At 39.6% G+C, this 22,547-nt stretch overlaps 1 long non-coding RNA gene across 4 annotated transcripts in view; it reads right to left on the bottom strand.

The window, feature by feature from the left end:
• The window catches only part of LOC128932123 (uncharacterized), a 152,103-nt gene that overhangs the window by 87,428 nt on the left and 42,128 nt on the right, over nucleotides 1-22,547 (bottom strand). For all 4 annotated transcript variants that reach the window (XR_013526654.1, XR_013526651.1, XR_008481573.2 and 1 more), the window contains exon 2: nucleotides 21,534-21,774. This is a non-coding gene — a long non-coding RNA (uncharacterized LOC128932123). The remainder of the gene's footprint in view (nucleotides 1-21,533; nucleotides 21,775-22,547) is intronic.

Genomic DNA, 22,547 nt, shown 5'->3' with positions numbered 1-22,547 from the left:
CTATTTTTATTCCCTTTTACATGTAAGGAACCAGAGACACAGCTATTCACCAAGCTTGAGCAAGAGCACACAGTGAGTGCCTGGAAGAGTCAGGATTTGCATCCAAGCATGCTGATTCCCAGGCTCATGTGAATCACTGCACGAACTGATTTTTTCCTACCCTCTATGCCAATTCTTTAACACCCCAAATATAAATTTGTTTAGACCAAATCAAGCATATTTAGGGCATAGAGAGCATTAGAACATAGAAAAAGCTCAGGCCTGTTCCTTCAGCAACCTGCTACCAACAAACCCAGGTAAGCAATTGCAAGAATTACCTATTCTTTGCCTCCACTCCCTTTATCTCACTGAGAGCTGAATTGCAACATCTAATCCTGCTTGAGTAAGAGCAGAGCTTGATACATAAATTTGGAAGTCGTTAACAGATGACATTTGAAACCAAGTGAATAGAGCCAGTTGCCCAAATGTAGAGGCAAGTAGGGCAAGGCAAAGCCTTGAGGAGATAATTTAGGAAGAAAAGGTAAAATTGGGATGATGTAAAGATTAGGGAGCAGTAGCAGAAAAGGGAAGATTTTGTTAAATTATAGATTAGCTCCAACATGGCTGACTAGAGACACTAAACACTCACCTTCTCCAGAAAGAACCAAAATTGTGAATAGATAATCACACCTCAAATAGAACAACTAGCAGTGAACACTGGAGTTCAACAGAGACGTCACAGGAAACAGCTGAGGCACAGAAGGGGAAACAGGTAGCAGCTAGCTTGGCCGAGATTGGTGGGGACACAGAGGAACTCCTATTGTGGGAAAAGGGTAAGTGAGAGATGTTCAGCAGTCCCATTCCCACTACAATCTGCTGCAATCCTGACCGAGAGAGCTCCTCTATCCACACAAACCCTGAGACTAGCATGGACAGGTAGTCTCGAGGCCCAAGGGCTCTGTAGCAGACAGATGACCTGTGCTGGCTGGATCCCTCACAACCCCAAGACCCAAGCAGCTACAGCACGGCACCATTGGGAAAGCATAGCTGTCACAAGATAGCATCCTTCCCTGGGAACCATAGCCCCTGTATCTCCACATTTCTAGAGCTCTGATTGACATCTTCCGGTGTCTACTTGGAAGACTACAATAGCACAGTGCTGGCTGGACCCAAAGGTTCTGCAGGGTCCCCAGCACTCTATCCACAAGGAGTACCACTCCCTGGGAAAAGGACAATGCAGCGCAGCAAACAGGCAGCCCCTGGCAAGGGAAACCACAGTATGTGCTTTCCAGATCCCAAGAGCTCCCTGTCAGCCTGTGAAAAGCAATCTTTTCCCCAGCAGCAGCACGGACTCTGTGCTCAGGCTCATAATTGGAGAGTAGACTCCATTGCCCTCCTCCACACACTGCCATGGCAGTCACTGCCATGAGGAGCTCAGGCAGGTGAGTCCCCAGTCACCACTAGCAAAGTGCACTCTGTGCTTAGACTTGTACATAGAGACTGGGAGCCCTTCCCCCATGCTACACACTGCTGCAGCTGCAGCTGCTATTGCTGCCATTTGGGATGGCGTAGGTAAGTTGGAGGGCTGCCTATATAAGTGGTGGTGGTAGGACCTCTGTGCTCAGATTTGTGTGCAGAGGGCAGGATCCCTTCTCCTATCTGCAGTAGACACCCCTGCAGACCACCAGGGACCTGAAGTCAAACCTTCCCAGCCTGGCACCCCCATCCCAGAGCCCAAGTACACTGCCTGAGGACCTGAACACTCCACACATGCCACCACCTCCAGCATCTGTGCACTCCCTCCAGGAACCTGAATATGGACCCACCCAATCTGCTGCCAATGACACTGACAATACTCATCCACCCACATGCACCACCCAGGATCTGGGGGACCATCCTGCCCAGCCCACTGAAGCCACCACCAACACCAGCATGGACCTCTTGGGACCCAGAGGATCATCCTACCACTGTTATTGACATCACCCACACCACACCAGTTATCCAGGGGCCCAATAATGCACCCCCATGACCAGCCTACCACTGCCACTACTGGCACCTGAGCAAGCCACCTGGATGCCTAAGATTGGCCCACCTGAACCCACTAACACCACAGCCAGCATACACCACCCTGGGCCCCAAGAACCGGCATGCTCAATCCTCTGCTGCCACTACTGAAGCCTAAGGACTGGCCCACCTGTCATCCCAGTCCCCAGCAAAACTTCATCACAGCCTCCACTAATAACCACACACTAAGCCACTAAGGAAATCACAGATACCACCAATATTGTTTGTAATCAAAGAAATCATACAGAGACTACACTAGTGCATGCACCCAACCAACATCATTGATACATCTTCAGTAAAAATCATCCCCTATACAAGCAAATTCCAAAAAATAGAAGTGACTAATACACCAGATACAAAGATAGCAATGTAAAGACACAAGAATCATGAAAAGGGAAATAAGAAAAGGAACACAATAACTCTCTAGCAACAGATTCCAATCAAAAAGAAATTTATGATGTCCCAGAAAAGAATTCAAAATTTAGATACCAAAGCAGCTCAGTGAGATACAAGAGAATTCTGAAAAATGAGACAAAGAAATCACAAAAATAATTCCGGATATGAACGAGAAATGTACTAAAGAAATATCACCAAAGAGAGTCAAACAGAAATATTGGAGCAGAAAAATTCATTTAATGAAATACAAAACATATTTGAAAGCTTCAACAATTGACTAAATCAAGCTGAAGAATCTCAGAACTTGAAGACAGGTGTTTTTTATTTTTTTATTTTTTTTAATTGTATCTTAGGTTTTGGGGTACATGTGAAGGACATGCAAGATTGTTGCATAGGTACACATATGGCAGTGCGATTTGCTGCCTTCCTCCCCATCACCTATATCTGGCATTTCTCCATGCTATCTCTCCCCAACTCCCCACCCCCTGCTATCAGGTGTTTTTTAAATAACTCATTCAGACAAAAATAAAGAAAAGGGGGCCAGGCACAGTGGCTCACACCTGTAATCCCAGCACTTTGGGAGGCCAATGTGGGTGGATCACCTGAAGTCAAGAGCTTGAGATCAGCCTGACCAACATGGAGAAACCCCATCTCAACTAAAATTACAAAATAAGCCAGGCATGGTGGCTTATGCCTGTAATCCCAGCTATTCAGGAAGCTAAGGCAGGAGAATCACTTGAAAGAATCCAGGAGGCGTAAGTTACAGTGAGCCAAAATTGCACCATTGCGCTCCAGCCTGGGCAATAAAAGCAAAACTCCATTTCAAATAAATAAATGGGAATTAAAAAGAATGAATAAAGCCTTTCTGATACATGGTTCACCATAAAACAGCAAGAGAAAAGCACCTTAAAGTAACCAAATAAATAAATTATCAGTTCTCTGGACAGCAGAGTGAGCAAACAAGAGTTCAATAGTCTATTTAATAAAATAATATATGAAAACTTCCCAAGTTTATCAAGAGACTTAAACATCCAGATACAAAAGGCCCAGTGATTCTCAAATGGACTAAATTCAAAAAGGTCTTCTCTGTGGCACATTATAGTCAAACTGTCTAAAATCAAAGAAAAAGAGAATTCTAACAACAGCAAGATCGTCTAGTGGCACAATAAGAAAATGGAAAAAAAATGAGAGAGAAAAAAAAACTGCAAGTGAAAAGCATCTAGTTACCTATAAAGAAACCCCATAAGACTAGCAGCAGATTTCTCAGCGAAACTATACAAGCCAGGAAATAATAGAATCATATATTGAAAGTACTGAAAGAAAAAAACTGCCACCCAAGAATACTCTAATCAGCAAAATTATCTTTCATAAATAAAGAAGAAATAAAGTATTTTCCAACAAACAAATGTTGAGATAATTAATTAGCACCAGACCAGGCAAGAAATGCTCAAGAGAGTACTGAACCTGGCAGAGAAAGGACAAGAGTTACCATTATGCGAACATATTAAAGTCTAAAACTCACTGGTAAAGCAAAAACACAAACAATGAAGAGAAAAGATCCAAATGGTACCACTATAGAAAACCACCAAGCCAAAAAGGCAAAAAGTAAAAGAAAATGAAAGGAATGAAGGATATACAGAACAACCAGAAACTGATTAACAATATGACAGGAACAAAACCTCACATATGAATGATAACCTTGAATGTAAATGAATTAAATTCTCCACTTAGAAGATATAGACTAGCTGAAGTAATTTTAAAACAAAATATGACCCAACTATAGGCTACCTATAGAAAAACAATTTAGCTATAAAGACACATATAGACTAAAAGTAAAAGAATGGAAAAAGATATTCCATGCAAATGGAAACCAAAAGTGAGCAGAAGTAGCTTTACTTACATCAGACAAAAAAAACTTTGAATCAAAAATAATTTTAAAAAAACAAAGGAAGTTATAATATAATGATAAAGGGATCATTTCGGCAGGAGGATAAGAGGATATAACAATTCTTTTTTTTTTTTTTCTTCAAGGCCAGGAGTTCAAAAAAAAAATAACAGGCTGGAGTGTAGTGGGCAATCTCAGCTCACTGCAACCTCCATCTCCTGGATGCAAACAATTCTCATGCCTTGGCCTCCCAAGTAGCTGGGATTACAAGTGTGTACCACAATGCCCAGCTAATTATTATTATTATTATTATTATTATTATTATTTTAGTAGATATGAGGTTTTGCCATGTTGGCCAGGTTGGTTCAAACTCCTGGTCTCAAGTGATCTGCTTGCCTCAACCTCCCAAAGTGCTAGGATTACAGGATTGAGTCACCATGCCCAGCCATAACAATTCTAAATACATATGCATCTAACACCAGAGCACCCAGATTGATAAAGCAAATATTTACTAGGTCTAAAGAGAGAGACAGACTCCAATGCAATAATATTTGGGGACTTCAACACCCCACTCTCAACATTAGAGAGATAATCTAGACAGAAAATCAACAAAGAAACATTGGATTTAAATTGGACCTTACACCAAATGGACCTAATAGACATTTATAGAACATTTTATCCAACATTGGCAAAATACACATTTTTCTCATCAGTACATGAAGCATTTTCCAAAATAGACCATATGTTAGGCCACAAAGCAATTCTCAACAAATTTTTAAAAATCAAAGTTATATCAAGTGTCTTCTTAGACCACAATAAAATAAAACTAGAAATCAAAACTAAAAGGAACATTGGAAACTTTACAAATACATACAAATTGAACAACATGCTTCTGAAGAACCAATGGGAATGAAGAAATTAAATGTCTGGAAACAACTGAAAATACAACTACAACATATCGAAACCTGTGAGATACAGCAAAAGTAAAGCTAATGGGAAAGTTTATAGCAATAAATGTCTACGTCAAAAAAAAGAGAAAGATTTCAAATAAACAATTTAGTAATGTACCTTGAGAAACTAGAAAAACAAGAAAAAAACCAAATGCAAAATCAGCAGAAGAAATAATAAAGATCAGACCAGAACTAAATGAAATGGAGACAAATAAAAATATAAAGGATCAATGAAATAAAAAGTTGATTCTTCAAAAAGATAAGCAAAATTAATAAACCGTTAGCTAGACTAACCAAAAAAAGGAGACCCAAAAAACATAATCATAAATGAAAAAGGAAACCTTAAAACTGATACCAGAAATGCAAAGGATCATCAGAGACTCTTCTGAACAACTACATGCTAACAAACTGGAAAACCTAGAAGAAACTGATAAACTCCTACACAAACACAAGCTACCAAGATTGAATGAGAAAGAAATCAAAAACCTGAATAGACTAAAAACAAGCAGCAAAATTAAATCAGTAACAAAGTATCTCCCAATGAAGAGAAGCCCAGGACAAGATGGATTCACTGCTGAATTTGGCCAGATGTATAAAGGATAACTGATATGGTTTGGCTGTGTCCCTGGACTCAAATCTCATCTTGAATTGTAGTTCCCATAATCCCCATGTATCATGAAAGGAACCAGGTGGAGATAATTGAATCATGGAGGCAGTTTCCCCCATCTTGTTCTCACAATAGCGAGTTAGTTCTCACAAGATCCAATGGTTTTATAAGGGGCTTCCCCCCTTATAAAACTGGGCACACATTCTTCTACTTCCTGCTACCATGTGAAGAAAGGTGTGTTTGCTTCCCCTGCCACCATGATTGCAAGTTTCCTGAGGCCTCCCTAGCCATGCAGAACTGTGAGCCAATTAAACATTTTTCCTTTATAAATTACCCAGGATTGGTTATATCTTTGTTAGCAGTGTGAGAATGGACTAATACAATAACTAATACCAATTCTCCTCAAAACTATTCCAAAAAGTTGAAGAGAAGGGAATTCCCCCAACTCATTCTATGAGGCCAACGTCACCCTGATACGAAAACCAGAGAAGGACACAATGAAAAAAATAAAACTACTGGCCAATATCCCTTATGAATATAGATGCAAAAATTTTCAACAAAATACTAGCAAATGGAATCCAATAGCATCCCAAAAAGATAATACACCATGATCAAGTAGAATTTGTAGCAGTATGCAAGCATCATTCAAGATGTATACATCAATAAACAAGATATACCACATCGATATAATGAAAGGCAAAACCCAAAAATTTCACACCCCTCATGATAAAAATTCTCAACAAATGAGGCATAGAAGAAACATATCTCAAAATAATAAAGGTCACATATGACAAAACCACAGCTAATATACTGAATGGGGAAAAGATGAAAGCCTTTTCTCCAAGAACTAGAACAGGATAAGGATGCCCATTTTTACCACTTCTATTCAACATAGTACTAGAAGTCCTTGCCAGAGCAATCAGGCAAGAGAAGTAAACACAAGACATCCAAATTGGAAAAGAGAAAGTCAAATTGTCCCTCTTTGCAGACAACATGTTTTTATATTTAGAAATACAAGACTCCAAAAAAACTCTGAAAATTAATAAATGAATTCAGTAAAGTTTCAGGATACAAAATCAACCTATGAAAATCAGTAGCATTTCTGTACACCAATATTGAAACAATAAAAAGGAAATCAAGAAGGTAATCATTTTTTTCCACTATTTCTACAAGAAAATGAACTAAATTACCTAGGAATAAATGTAACCAAGCAGGCGAAGAGTTCTAAAAGGAAAATGGCAAAACACCCATGAAAGAAAATGAAGACAGAAACAAATGGAAAGACATCTCATGGTCATGAATCAGAAGAATTAATATCATGAAAATAACTATACTGCCCAAAGCAGTCTAGAGATTCAATGCAATTCCTATTAAAATACCAACATCATTTTACACAGGAATAGAAAAAAAATCCTAAAATTTATATGGCACCAAAAAAGAGCCAGAACAGCCAGAACAATCCTGAGCCTAAAAGGAAAAGAGAGCCTACAATCCCAGCTACTCAGGATGCTGAGTCAGGTGGATTGTTTGAGCCCTGGAGGCAAAGGTTGCAGTGAGCCATGATCCCACCACTGCACTCTAATCCAGCCTGGATGACAGAGCAAAACCTTGTCTCCAAAAAAAGAAAAGAGAAATGAGAAGAAAGGAGAAGAAAGGAAAAGAGAGGAAAGGAGAAGAAAGGAGAGGGGATGGGAGTCGAGTCACCACACTACCTGATTTCAAAACATATTACAAGGCTACAGTAACCAAAGCAACATGGTTGTTGGTATAAAAATCAACACATAGACCAATGGAACAGAATAGAGAATCCAGAAATAAATCCACGTATTTACAGCCAACTGATCTTCAACAATGCTGCCAATAGCATACACTGGGGAAAAGATGGGATCTTCAACAAATGGATGCTGGAAAAACTGGATAACCATATGCAGAAGAATGTAACTGGCTCCCTATCTTCACCATATACAAAAGTCAACTCAAGATGGATTAAAGACTTACATAAAAAACCCAAAACTATAAAACTACTAGAAGAAAACATAGGAAAACCTCTTCAGTAAACGGTCTAGGCAAAGATTTTATGGCCATGACCTCAAATATACAGACAACAAAAACAAAAATGACAAATAGGACTACATTAAACTGAAAAGCTTCAGCACAGGAAAAAAAATTTCAACAATCTTGTGAAAGGAATAAAATATTTGCAAACTTTTCATCTAACAGGAGACTAATACTAAGAATATAAAAGGAACTCAAACAACTCAACAGTAAAAAATAGTAACCCCCTTAAAAATGAGCAAAGGACCTAAATAGATTTTTCCCAAAATAACACATACAAATGACCAACAGTTATATGGAAAAGTGCTCAACATCACTAGTTATCAGGAAAATGCAAATCATATTATGATATAATATAACATATTATATATGATGTGATATAAATAATTAGAATGGCTACTGTTAAAAAGAAAAAATATAGCAGATGCTGATGAGGATGCAGAGAAAAGGGAGCTCTTATGAAGTGTTGGTGGGAATGTAAATTAACAGAACCACTATGTAAAACAAGACTGAGATTTCTCAGTAGTGAACAATCTCATCTCCAAAAATTTATCAGTACATCAAAGGGTTTCCTTACACCCATGTTTACTGCAGTACTATTCACAATAGCAAAGATACAAATTCAACCTAAATGTTCATCAACAGACAAATAGATAAAGAAAATTTGTTACATAGACACAATGGAATACTATTCAGCCATAAAAATAGAGTCCTGTCATCTGCAGCAACTTGGATGGAACTGGAAATTATTGTGTGAAATGAAAAAAGCCAGGCACAGAAAGACAAGTACTGCATTTTCTTACTTATATATGGGAGCTAAAAAATTTGACCTCATGGACATAGAGAATAGAATGATAGATACCAGCAACTGAAGGATGAGTGTATGGGAGGGGGATGAAAAGAAGTTGGCTAATGGGTACCAAAATTCAGTTATATGGAAGAAAAAAGTTCTGATGTCTGACAGCAGACCAGCGTGAAATACTCAAGTATGAAATACTTAAGACCAGCGTGCTATACGTAGCAAGAAAATTTTGTATACTATAAAGTAACTAGAAGAGAGAACTTGATGACAACACCTATAAATAATAAGTATTTAAAGTGATGGATATCCCAAATATTCTGAATTGATCATTACATATTTTGTGCAAGTAAAAAATACTCACACAGGCCAGGCACAGTGGCTTTAATCCCAGCACTTTGGGAGACCAAGGCAGGCAGGTCACCTGAGGTCAGGACTTCAAGACAATTAGCTAGGCATGATGGCAGGTGCCTGTAATCCCAGCTACTCGGGAGGCTGAGAAGGGAGAATCACTTGAACCCAGGAAATGAAGGTTGCAGTGAGCCGAGATCACATCATTGCACTCCAGCCTGGGTGAGAGAGCAAGAGTCCATCTCAAAAAAAAAACAAAAAACTTTCAATGGAATAATGAACAGAAGTTAAAATTGTTAGGAGTGAAGAGAAAGCAAAAACAGAAAAATGAAGTAGCAAAGGTGAAGACTGAAATTTTTATTAAAAGAATGGAAAACAGATCAGACTATTGGAGGACTGAAGGGAATAATGATATTTGCTCTCATTTGTTGAGTTCCTACAATATGTAAGAATGGATGAAGAGATGAGTGAATAGGAAGAAGACAAGCCAGAGCTAGAATCCTTGGGAAGAATGTCCTTAGCTTGCAGGATAGTTGGTGATTGAAGCAGGGCAGGGAAACCAGTCACTATGAAGGGCAAGTATGGCATCAGAGGGAAAGGGGCGTGTGGAATGTCTAAGGTAGTCTGAAGTTCTAGAAGCTGCAGGATGATGCACTGAAAACAGCCAAGAGCTCCCCTACTTAGTCCCAAGACATAGAGTACATGGGAGAAAGAGAAGTTTGCATTTAAGTGAGTTTCAAAGCATGTGATATGTGCAGTGGAGAAAATGATTTTAGCTTAAGTGAAAAGATAAAGGGTGTTTAAGAAGAAAAGGAAAAGATACACGTATTAGTTGACAAGGAAAGGAAGGGAGTTTAAAAGACACAATGGAAAGGATTAGAAAATCGTTCTATTAATCAGGGTTCTAGCTGGAAATAGGCAAAATACTCAAAAGACCAACAATAGATGATGAGGTACCCAATGACCAGCATTAGTGGGAAACCATTGCCCTATACACTTGATGGGGCAGGAAAACAAGTGGTGTTAGCAAACCTGGCAAGAGCGGAAACCATGAAAGTGAGACGACCCAGTAGAAGCTGTGTTGTAAAGTGTCGCAGCCACCATGAAAACCACAGCAGCACAGGAAAGGAAAGGAGGGGAACACTCCACCTCCTCTCTCTCCTCCCATAGACCTGTCTCCTAATGATGCCTCCACGTGATGCTGTCCAGGGTCACGAAAGGGAACACAGACAGGTGAATACTGGGTGTGCAGGGGAGATAATATGAGTAGAAAACATCCAGAGATGGGGAGTGAGCAGGAGGGAAATATTAGCTGACTGATGGGAATTTTAGGACTGAATAGCTATAAAGGGAGTATGAGGTAAAGAAACAGAAAAGTAGTGGAGAGAGGGCCTGTGAATGGCTAGAGTTTGTGAATAATGGTTTAAAAGAACTCTCAGGTGCTCTTGGTCCACAATGAGGACTGTTTCTGTGGATTTCCATGTACATATTAATAGCAATAAGAGCCAACCTTGTTCATAGGCAATGCTTGGCAACTTCTAAGTTGGCTTCCCAAGAAATCCCAGTTGTCTGCTTATCCATACTGCCCCCCAGAAATAGTTTGCTTAATACCAGAAATTTCTGCAGTGGGAAGCAAACCCTTTTGTTCTCTAGATAAGTCTGGATGTGAGGCTTACACTTAATTCAATAAATATTTATAAAGCACCTATTAAATGCCAGGCACTGTGCTAGGTGCTGAGATGACAAAGTTGCTATTCTATCAAAAACAGAACCTCCTTGGGTAGATGATGCAGTAACTGAAACTAATACATTTTCTGACCTAAGCTCAGAATTCTCAAGAAATCATCTATTTTATAAAAAAAAAGAACAAGATCATGTCTTTTGCAGGAACGTCAGGGGAGCTGGAGGGGGGTATTCTTAGCAAATTAATGCAGGAGCAGAAAAACAAATATTGCATGTTCTCACTTATAAGTGGGAGCTAAATGATGAGAATCTATGAACACAAAGAAGGAAACAACAGACACTGGGGTCTGGTTGAGGGTGGGCGGAAGAGGAGCAAAAAATCACTATTGGGTACTAGGCTTAATTCCTGGGTAATAAAATAATCTGTATAGCAAACCCCTGTGACACGAGTTCACCTATATAACAAACCTTCACATGTACTCCCAAACCTAAAATAAAAGTTAACAAAAAAAAAAAAAAAGAAAGAAATCCGCTTTTGATAGGAGAATGTTTGAGGGCACCAGAGTAACTAATGGGGACATTGCAAGACAGAGAATGAAAGCATCAATTGTAAAGGCAGTTGGCCTGAAAATAAATCGCCTTTTTCATAGCTACATGACTGTATGTAGTGTATGGGTGTGTAACTCTGTGTGTGTCAGAAACCCTCATTCATTCACCCATCCATTCATCCATTTCCATTTGTTGCCTTCCTTTACATCCCTGTATTGCACCAGTTGAATGTGCTGATCCTAGAAGAAAACTGGCTATACTTTTATGTTCTTCAATCACTTTTCCTTCCATTTTCCAGCAGTCTCATCCCAGAGGATTCCAAGCATGAGAAATATGACATAACAATAGCATCACACAATCGATGCCTCATTACATCCCAGCTCTCCCGTGTCTCAAGCAGACTGCCACCTCTCTTTCCTGACCCCACCCCCCTCTCTAATTCCGCTTGAGATATTTGCATTTTCGAAGAAACTTTTTTGTTTTTTGGAAGAAGGACAAAACAAAGCTCTAGCAGGGCTGGGGTGGAGGAAGCCCCAAAGAAGGTGATTAATATCATTGCTGCTAATTTTCCACAAGCACTTGTCGGCACAGCAGTGAGCCAACTCAGACAGTGCCAAAGTAATCTTGAAATTATCTGGCATCTCACTCCAGCAATAAAACACAGATTTATGTGGTGCAGCCCATAATAGAAAATGGAATAAAATCATCCTAGATGACTAAATCTCGATGTTTCTGGTCAGGGAGCTTAATAACTGAACTCTTTATACCCCCAGGGACTGCTCAGCCATTTGTTTTCATTTCTCTGACATTTTTTCAGAGTCACATAATCAGATGTGCTGCCCTGCTGCAGGGTCTTGGCCTCAGAGATGAGTGTGTTCCACAGTGGGGTCAGGAGACCCGCTTCTAGGTCTTTACCTCTCACCCCTAACTCTGGGACTCGAAACAAACTGCCCCATTAAAAACACTATGACTGTCTTGCACTGCACTTTGGAAATTCATTCAGGCTCACTGCAACCCCACCTCTCTACTCCTGGTTTCTCTGCCCTATTTGGTCCTGTTTCTTGGTTCCTGGTCTTCAGTTAGCCTTTTTGGGGCATGGTATAGGCTCCTTCCACAAGAAAACCTTTCAAAACCCTAAATTACCTTTAGACAGATTTTAAATTGGTTTCATCATCGATGTAATCTTGGTGTGTGTGTGTGTGTGTCTTCTGCTACAAAGCAGACTCGTTTTTCTGTCTTTTGCTCTATGTTCTTCCATGTTTCCTTCCCATGTCTTTTCCTTCTTTCTTCTTCCTCTCCTCCCTCACCCCTGACAATTACACGAACCTGTCTCTGACACCCACAGGCATTTCTTACTTGCTTGGTGACACTCAGGATTAAAGAAGATGCTCATTGCTCTGACCACAGTGTCAGTTCAAAGTTGTGTTAAATTACTGAGGAACAGTTTAAAGTGATTTATAGCTGTGGCATGAGCATACATGAGAATGAAATGGTGACATGGAAAGCAAGCACAGCTCCAGCTAAGGGATACATTTTTGGAGTGCAATATAAAACATATGCAGAGAAAAATTGTGAAAACATTTGAAGGCATTTCTGTGCATTAATCGAAATTGTTCTTCTTGTCCTCAAAGTAAGAGTAAATTGTAAAACCCTCCTAAAATAACAGTGAGGAAAGCAGTGCTGTCCTGCGTCAGCAACAGGTGATAGGAATATGTCTGACTTTTGGCACTGACAAGGAATGCAATTATAAATATGAACAGGGCAAACCACACCTGTAGACACTCAACTGATGAAGATTCCCTGCAAAGTTTAAACATAGTGCAAATGGGAGATCTGTGCACAGGAAAAGATAAACTGCCTCCCCTATTTATCACAGTACTATTCACAATAGCAAAGATATGGGATCAATCCGGGTTCATCAGTGGATGAGTGAATAAAGAAAATGTGCTTTATGTACACAACAGAATACTAGTTGGTCATGAAAAAGGATGAAATCATGTCATTTGTAGCAACATGGTTGGAACTTGTAAGTGAAATAAGCCAGGCACGACAAGACAAATATCACATTATCACTCACCTGTGGGAGCTAAAAAAATTTATCAGATGGAGGTAGAGAGTAGAAAGATAGCAGAGACTGGGAAGGGTGAGTAGAGAGGAGCAAAGGAGATAAGAGAACTGGGTTAAAGGATACAAACATACCGTAAAATGGAATAAATTCAGTGTTTGATAGAGTAAGGTGACAATACTTAACAAAAATATTTGGTACTCAGGTGATGGACACCCTAAATACCCTGACTTGATTAGTACACACTATATTATATACATGTAATAAAATCCCATAAATTTGTACAAATAAAAAAATAAGAAAAAGAAAATACAAATTTTAAAAACATAGTACAAATACATCCAGGAAAACTAAGAATCCAGTGATTCTTTATCAGTCCTTGTTCCCAAATGAGACTTTCCATCTACCATGGATCTATGTCAGAGGTAAATCAAGGTAAGATCAGGAATAATCATAAATGCACAAAGAAAGAAAGTCTAGAATAAAACAAGGACAAAGATATCCCCTTGGTGACACTGGTTAAGCATTTCCTTGTGTGGAGAATTACCACCAAAATCACATTGACGTTAGATGTGTGTGTGTGTGTGTGTGTGTGTGTGTGTGTGTGTGTTGTACACACACACATATACAGTCTTCCCTTGGTATCCATGGAGGATTGATTCCAGGACTGCCCTCACACATCAAAATGCACAGATGCTCAAGTCCCTTATATAAAATGGTACAGTATTTCCATATAACCTATGCACATTCTCCCACCTGATTACATGGTTGAAACTTTCAGCCCCAATCTACCAAGGAGGTCCCCAGAAGCAAACAGGAGCTGGAGATCATGGTCAACCATGTGGCCAATAATTTAATCACATACACCTAATGTCTTAGTTGGCTTGGCTGTCACAATTAAATACCATGTGCTAGACGACTTAAGCAACAAAAACTTATTCACACAGGAGGCTGGGTACTTCAAGATCAAGGTGCTGGCCAATATAATTGCTGGTGAGGGCTCTCTTCCTGGCCTGCAGATGTTCACCTTCTTGCTATGTTCTCATATGATCTTTCCTCAGTGCATGTACATACAAACACACAGGCCAGAGAGAGAGAGAGAAGGATCTTTCTTCCTCCTTTTTAAGGCAACTAATCTCATCAAGAGGGCCCCTCCCTCACAACCTATTCTAATCCTAATTACCTCCCAAAGACCTCATCTCCAAATATTATCAAATTGAGGATTAGGGCTTCAACATATGAATTTGGGTGATGGGGGGATCACACGAATATTCAGTCCATAATACTTGAATGTTATATAATGAAATCCCATGTTTAAAAAAAAACCCTGAAACAACAAGATTTAGGAAATTTTGGGGTTACTGAACACAAGGATGTGCTGGAAAGGTGATGTGCCCGGAAATATCATCTAGCAACTTTGCCTCACTTCTTAACCCTGCTCACACACCTTGCTGCCCTATGAAACTCTTCACCTGATTATTCATTTGTATCCTATATAATTAAGCAGTAACCATAATTATAGTGCTTCCCGGAGCTCTGTGAGTCATCCTAGCAAATTACTGAACCTGAGAGGTGGTCATAGGCACCCCCAAATTTGTAGTTCATGAGACAGAAGTACAGATGGCCCCTGGGACTCACATTTGCTGTCTGATGTGAGGACAGTCTGCACCTTAACCTGTAGGATCTGATGTTCACTTCAGATAGCGTCAGAATTGAACTGTAGGACACCCAACTGGTTTGGGAGAACTGGTATTGGAAAAACATCATTCTAGCCCCTAACAGAATGATGTTTTGCTTTCTGATTCACTAGTGTAGTAGGCAAAATTCTAGGGTGACCTGAAGATTTCCACTTACGATCTGCATGTCCTGTATAATCCCCTTCCTTTAGTGACCTGCGAATATGGTGGGATTTTACTCTGGTGATTAAGTTATGTTATTTGGCAAAAGTGAAGGGATTTTGTATATGCAATTAAAATTCTTAATCAGTTGATTTCAAGTTAGTCAAAAAGAAGATTATGCTTTGTAAGCCTGACCTAATAAGGAAAGGCCTTTAAAAGAGGGCCTAAAAGTCAGAAACATAGGAGGTCAGAGATTCTCCTCCTGGCCTTGAAATCATAAGTTGCTATGTTGTGAGAAGGCCCATGAGGCAAAAAAACTGAGTGGCTCTAGGAGCTGAGGGCAGCCCCAGCTGAAAGCCAGCAGTACAGTAGGGGCCTCAGTCTTACAACCACAGGAATCAATTTCTGTCAATGACCTGAGGGAACCTGAAAGAGAATTCTGAGATCTAGAAAGCAATTCAATCCAGCCAGTACTTAAGATGTGCCCAGGGTCAGGAGTCTGAGCACATCGTAGCTAAGTCCCGACGACTCCTGTGAGTCATTTTGACCTGCTTCATTTGTGATAATTTGTTAGGTAGCAACAGAAGACAAATACAGCCACATATAATACACCCTCATCAATTTGTCATTCTCCTACTTCACACTTAAAATGCTGCCCAAGTCTTTTCATGATGTCCTCTTCAACAGGGAGCATAATCAAAGCTTTTGACAGGTGTTCAGCAAAATCATTTGCACATTATATCTGATTGATAACTGTGTTGCTGAATTCATATGATACTGTCAAGGTTTACAAGACAGAATTAGGAAAATATTACTATGATTTACCTCAGCCCTTTAACACAGTCTATGCTTAAAATCGGCATTTCTGACCAGGCGCCATGGCTCACACCTGTAATCCCAATACTTTGGGAGGCTGAGGCAGACAGAGCAATTGAGACCAGGAATTCAAGACCGGCCTGGCAAACATGGCAAAACCCCATCTCTAGTGAAAACACAAAAATTAGCCAGGCAGGGTGATGTCTGCCTGTTGTCCCAGCTACTCAGGAGGCTGAGGCACAAAAATCACTTGAACCCAGGAGGTAGAAGTTGCAGTGAGCTGAGCTGAGACCACGCCACTGTACTCCAGCCTGAGCTACAAAGCAAAACTCTGTCTCAAAAAAATAAAAGAAGCCATTCCTTGTTATATGATGACAACATACACCATTCACTAAAGTAGGAAATAAATTCCATATATATCCCCTGAAGACCCATGGTTTGGAATTTTCAAATTTTCTGAGTGTTTTTTGGACCCTATCACAAGGTAATAAAATAGCAGCTATGACTCAGTTAAAAATGTTCACCCAAATTGCAATTCTAACTTCTTTGTTGAAGAGGAACCAGCAGCTTCTGCACAGAGTCCTGATTTAACAAGTGGTCCAATGGATCCAAGCACATATGGGGAGATCAGAACCATACTGGAGAAGTGAGTTTAACTATGGTTTATTTTCCCATTGTTATTCTACCACTAACTGGCCCGAGGCCAGAGCATGGCAACCATTGTTTCCCGGTTCTTTTTGTGTCCTCCCTCCTCATCTTCCACACATCCTTGCATCCTTGTTAGGTTTGCATCACTTTCCTCACATGTAATACCTAGATAATGGTGAACATTCACACCTCTCACAATTTGCTAAAATCAAATGAGTTAACAAATGTGAAGTTGTTTCCAAATGAGAAAAGATTTTTATGACTGTCACAAATGCTTTTTTTAAAACAGCAACTATTTTGTAGAACAATAGAAACTTGGTGTTGAGAATTTTGTCACATGCCAACTGAATATATGAATCTATTTTCCAACACCCTGCATTCATTCATTCATCAAACACATTTAAAGCATCAACTGAGATCTATACATTAGGGAAGGCCCTTTCCAGCGGCCTCTAGTTGATAACTTCCACGGACAAGGAACTCATTATGTCCTAAATGACCTCATTCCATTTAGGGTAATGCCAATGTCAAAAACTTTTCCCTCTCTCTGTAGAAAGAGCCCCAGTAACCTCAGCATTAGCTAAGTTCTGGGCATGAAAAGTGAAGTATCAAGTGGTGTTTTGCCACTAGCTGGCAGATATGAGCTCATACCAGAAGTGAGAGGGAACAAGGCAGAGTAGTGTCTTCCTGGTCTGGGTACTGATTAAATGTCCTCAGAATAGCTAAAAGAAACAATGAGATCTTCACAGAGGGAACAGAACTTAAATGGAGCCTTAAATGTCAGCCAGAACATGAGGAGTAGGAAGGCACTTTTAGATGAGATGAACAAAAGGAACAAAGGCTTGGCATGCACTCATGGGGAAAGGGAGATGTGTTTGACAATAGTCAAGCGTCCTGAAATCTTGACCAAGGAGTTTGAAATTGATACAGTGGGAACCAGGAAGCCTCTGAAAGTCACTGAAGCGTTATAAGTTTCATTTTCACAAGAGTACTTTTTATTAGAACAACAAATGGATGTTCTCCTTCACCCAGAAGAGGAGAGTAGAGACAGGATAGTAAAGAATGGGTCTAAAGCAGGCTTCAGGGCTTCAGGCAAAAGGCCAGTTCTAGAGAAGAAGGCTTTGAAACAAGAGCAAAGCCTGTGGTTGTTGCATCAACTGTTACTTGTTTTACAAATTTGTGTGAGGGAATTGCCAAAAGCAAGCGGTCTCTGCTCACCTGTTCCTTTGTGCAGTGTGGCTTCTGAGGTTTGTGTAAAGTTATTTGTTCTCTGCACTTTGCCAAGAGGGATACAGTATTTTTACTAGCTCCATACTTCAGGAAACATAAATCCTATAGCACAGACACTACAAATAAATGAGCTCTTTTAATTAATCTTTGGATTTAATCCCTACATTTCTTCCTGAACATGCCTTACAGTGAGATTTCTCTGAGTTGGAGTTGGGACCATTCTCACATTCCACCACGTAGCTCATTCAGGTGGGTTTCATGTAAGTTGCCTCTAAGTAAAATGACTGAGGATAGTTTTCTTGGATACTGTGATATTCCATGAACAACATGGTAGCCAGTTTTAAAAGCTGCTAAATCAAAGAGGCTACCTTGGTCTGGGACACCCTCATTCAGGTAGACGTAATCTTAGGGAGATGGGTGTTAGAGACAGAGATTGACCAAGGGGGTTTGCTGTCTTTTGATCCCCTAGAGAATGCAGCGTTAAGCCACAGGTTATTACCTGCTCAGCTTCTTCTCCCCACCTGTGGTTTCTGGTCTTCATTCATCCAGATGGGCCTTAACCTGCAACTGTGATCAGGATATTTGACCTTTGGGGACAGCTAAAAAAGGGGGCATCAGTGCCTCCAGCTAAGCTTCCACCAGCACTTGAGAAGAAAAGAGGTGTGTTTCCCCACTTCTGATTACTTCCTCAGAGTGAAGGTTGAGGCTTAGTGAGCCACCTAAATTATAACCCCTTACCTCCCTGGACAGGTGTAGGACTGGTATCCTATTACCATTATCTTACCTCATTTAAGGCATGAAGGAGTGTGTTTTTACTTTTAATAGAACAGAAAGGCAAGCAAGCATAATTTTAAAACAAAGAATGACTTATAATAAAGATCTTCAGACATTACACATTCTCTTTCTTTGTGAAAAATTCATAGCTTTTCTTCTGGGAGGAAATTCTTGTTGCATATCGCTTAAAAGCAGTAGTCAATAGTCAATTTAATAATGTTTCAGGTTGCCAAGAGAAACGAAAGACATATTACATGGTGATGTCATAGAATCTCAGCATGTTTCCAAAGATACTCCTTAAACTTGTTCCAATCACCAAATCTGTATTTCCTAGATAAGTTATATTCTCCTCTTTTTTTGTTATAAACAATTATTTGTTGAGCATCCTCCATATGTATCTTCACCCAGAAGAGGAGAGTAAAGACAGGATAGTAAAGAATGTGGGAGAAATGAAGGCACTGAATGTGCAATCCCTGCCCTCAAATGTTAAAGGGGCACATCTTAGTTTGTTTTGCACTGGTATAACAGGACATCACAGACTGGGCAATTTAAAAAGAAAATAAATTTATTTCCTCACAGTTCAGGATGCTGGAAAGTCCAAGATCAAGGCACCAGCATGTGATGTGGGTCTTAATACTGTGTCCTCACATGATGAAAGGCAGAAGGGCTAAGAGAGATGAACCCCATGTCTTCACATGGCAGAAGAGCAGGAGAGAATCCACTCTCGCAAACACTTTTTATAAGGGCATTAATTAATTCATAAGGACAGACCCCTCATGACCTAAACACTTCCTAAAAGACCCCACTTCCCAACACCGCTGTGCTGGGTATCAAGTTTCCAACACATGAATTTCGGGAACACATTCAGACCATACAAGGGCATATGGGTGTGAAGTTGACTGCAAGTAAAAATGAGTAAATGGTGGGAAGATTGGGGAGACTGCTGCCCACCCCTTCTTTCAACAGAGATTCTGAATTTCAACAACACAAGGGGTTAGCTCTGGGTTATGGCAACAGAGTAGGAATATCTCAGAAGTAGTAAGTAGTACTCATACCTTGCTCTAAACCAGCCACTGTCTCAGGCAATCTCATAACCAACTGATGCCAGAGCAACTCTTTCCCTCTACATTTTACAGATTAGGATGTGAAGACATGGAGATTTTTAGAACTGTCTAAGGCCACATATGTATAAAGTGGAGAATCAGAATTCAAACTGAGGGATCCAGCTTCTGATCTCATACCTTTGTTTTCCAGGACAAATTAAAGATGTCATGAATATTTTCAAGTGTGGCTCTATCCAATAGAAATATAATATGAGCTACATAGTAATTTCAAGCACACTCATAACCATATTAAAAATAATAAATACTGAAGTTAATTTTAATAATGTTTTATTTACCTGAATTTATCTATTTTCATTTCTACATGTAGTCAACATTTTAAAACTACTGGGGAGATATTTTACAGTCATTTCTCTATCCTTAGTCTTCCTAATCTGCTGTTTATTTAATACTCACATCTCGATTTGAACTAGCCACATGCCAAGTACTCAGTAGCCACATGTGGCTGGTGAACAGCACAACTCTGGTGCATAATGAGAGGAGTGAGATAGCAAGAATGCTGATTTGACACAGAGAGAGAGAGGGAAAGAGATAACACAGACTTCGATCCAAATAGAATAGGAAGAATAACACAGACTTAAATAATTTTTTGATGCTTGTTTTCATCCTTGAGCAATAAATGACAAATTCTATCTATGGAGCATAATCGTAGACTCTGTGTCCCAGAAGACAACAACCGTAGATGATCAGAGATCACAACCTTCAAGCTTCTAGTTACTACATCTTAACAAGATTCCCTTTGATAACATCTGGCTTACACGTACCCTAGCTGCCTTAAATTGAAGGAGAGGCCTGAGACAGTAATAGTTAATTCACGGATATCCTAAATGCTTCCTGCCCTTCCAATTTTTCAGATTAATAAAAATGTGAATTAAATTCAAGAAATTCCCCACTACTCAGCTTTATTCAAGGGTTTCAAAGTTCACACCCAGGTAGAAAACTTCCTTTTTTGCCAGCAATTGTCCCCATCCTGTAGCTGAGATCTTGAGCTACTTAAAGAGGAGAAGGAATGAAAAGAAGAAAATTCTGATTAATTTCTATTCTTGTGTCATTACAACTATATTCTCTAGAATAAGAAATAAATCTTATAGTCCCTGACCTGGCAGGTTCAGTCACTAACGCCCAGGAAAAGCTAAGCTGAAATATCATCTCTCAGTGCTTGGGTGTTGCTCTTGAGTTTAACCTTCACTTAAGTTATTGTACTTACATGGTGTTGTCAAGGAAACACATTCTTAAACAAGACAAGGGGTGGGTTAAGGTTTTTCCAATTTCAGTTCTCACCTAGAATAAAGCTATTCTGCCTCTCATCAAACCCACCCTCAAATCCGTCACTCACCCTAAAATACAAGTCATTCAGCAGTACTCTGTTCTCAAACTTTACTTAGTAGCAGAACCCCCTAAAAATCACAGTGTTCTTCTTGGAATCTCATGAAAAGTTACCATATAAACATTAAAATCAATAATGATTCTGTATTAGATCAGATACCATCTTATGTTCTAATATATGTAAACAATAGCATATACCAAGAGCATGAAAAGATTTGAATGGGGAAAATGTTACGATAAATACTATCCCATCCTTTTACTTGACATTTTTACCAGAATAGATGAAAACAGTCATATCCAAACAAGTAACAGAACCCTCTGAGCATGAGTTTTTTTCTTGGCACCTTAACTTGCAAACTGATCAGTCACAGAGTCAGCCCTTTTACATGAACTTTACCTTTCAGTAGGATCCAAGACTCTATGTTTGGCAATGGAGAAGTGATGTCAAGTTTCAGGCACCAGGAGAAGAGGATGGTTTTGGATTTGTGGTCTGTGGTTAGTCCCAGAATCACAATGTAAGCAAGAAGAGGCATGTGACTAACAGCCAATGCCGCCATTCCTGAGAGCAAATCCTCCAGAGTTCATCTCATCCAGATGGTTCCACTGAATCCTGTCATCACTCCAGTGACTGAGAGGACCTGGCAGGAGTGAGAGGAGGGGGAAGAGGAAGATCAATACACAAGTACAGCAGAGACCAGGAAAACCATGGTCCCAGGTATTTCAAAGGCCCTGGCAATGCAATTCCTCACTCCCAGGGCAGCTTCTACACAGCCATGGCTTGTGTGCCACAGCCTTCACATCAAGGCCCCTGCCAACAGCCAGAGCAGCAAAAGCCAAAATTGCATTGATTGAAAGGTGGTTGACCATAGCTCATTCTTTTCAAATACTTTATTATGGAAAATGTCAAACGTAAGCCAAAGAGAACACTACAGTGAGCTCCATTACGCATCACGCAGCTTCACACTTGTCAATCCATATCCCCATTCACTTTCCTCACACAAACACTGCATTACTTTGAAACAAATTCCAAACTTCATAGTATTTCATATGTAAACGTATCAATCTGTAACTACAAAAAAAGTTTTTTAAAAATATAACCATTATCATATTTAAAAAGGTTATAATTCTTCAGTATCATCCAGTATTCAGTCAGCATACAACTGTCTCTTATTATCTTACATATTTTTAAGTAGTTGGCTTAAGTTAGAATCCAAAAAAGTCCATATATCATATTTCATTTCTATGTCCAATATTTCCTTTAAACAGAAAGCGTTGATTATACTTAGGCTCAATTCTTTTGGCAGGAAGAGTTCATATATGGTGCTGTGTATTTCCTATTGTATCACATCAGGAGGTACCTAATGCCTGATATTAATATTGATCAAGGAGTCCAGGTGTCACCAGCCTACTC

Source organism: Callithrix jacchus, chromosome 1 (genome assembly GCF_049354715.1).
Source record: "Callithrix jacchus isolate 240 chromosome 1, calJac240_pri, whole genome shotgun sequence".
Taxonomy (NCBI): Eukaryota; Metazoa; Chordata; class Mammalia; order Primates; family Cebidae; genus Callithrix; species Callithrix jacchus.
Note: the sequence above shows the minus strand (reverse complement) of the source record. Positions and strands in the feature narration are given on the sequence as shown.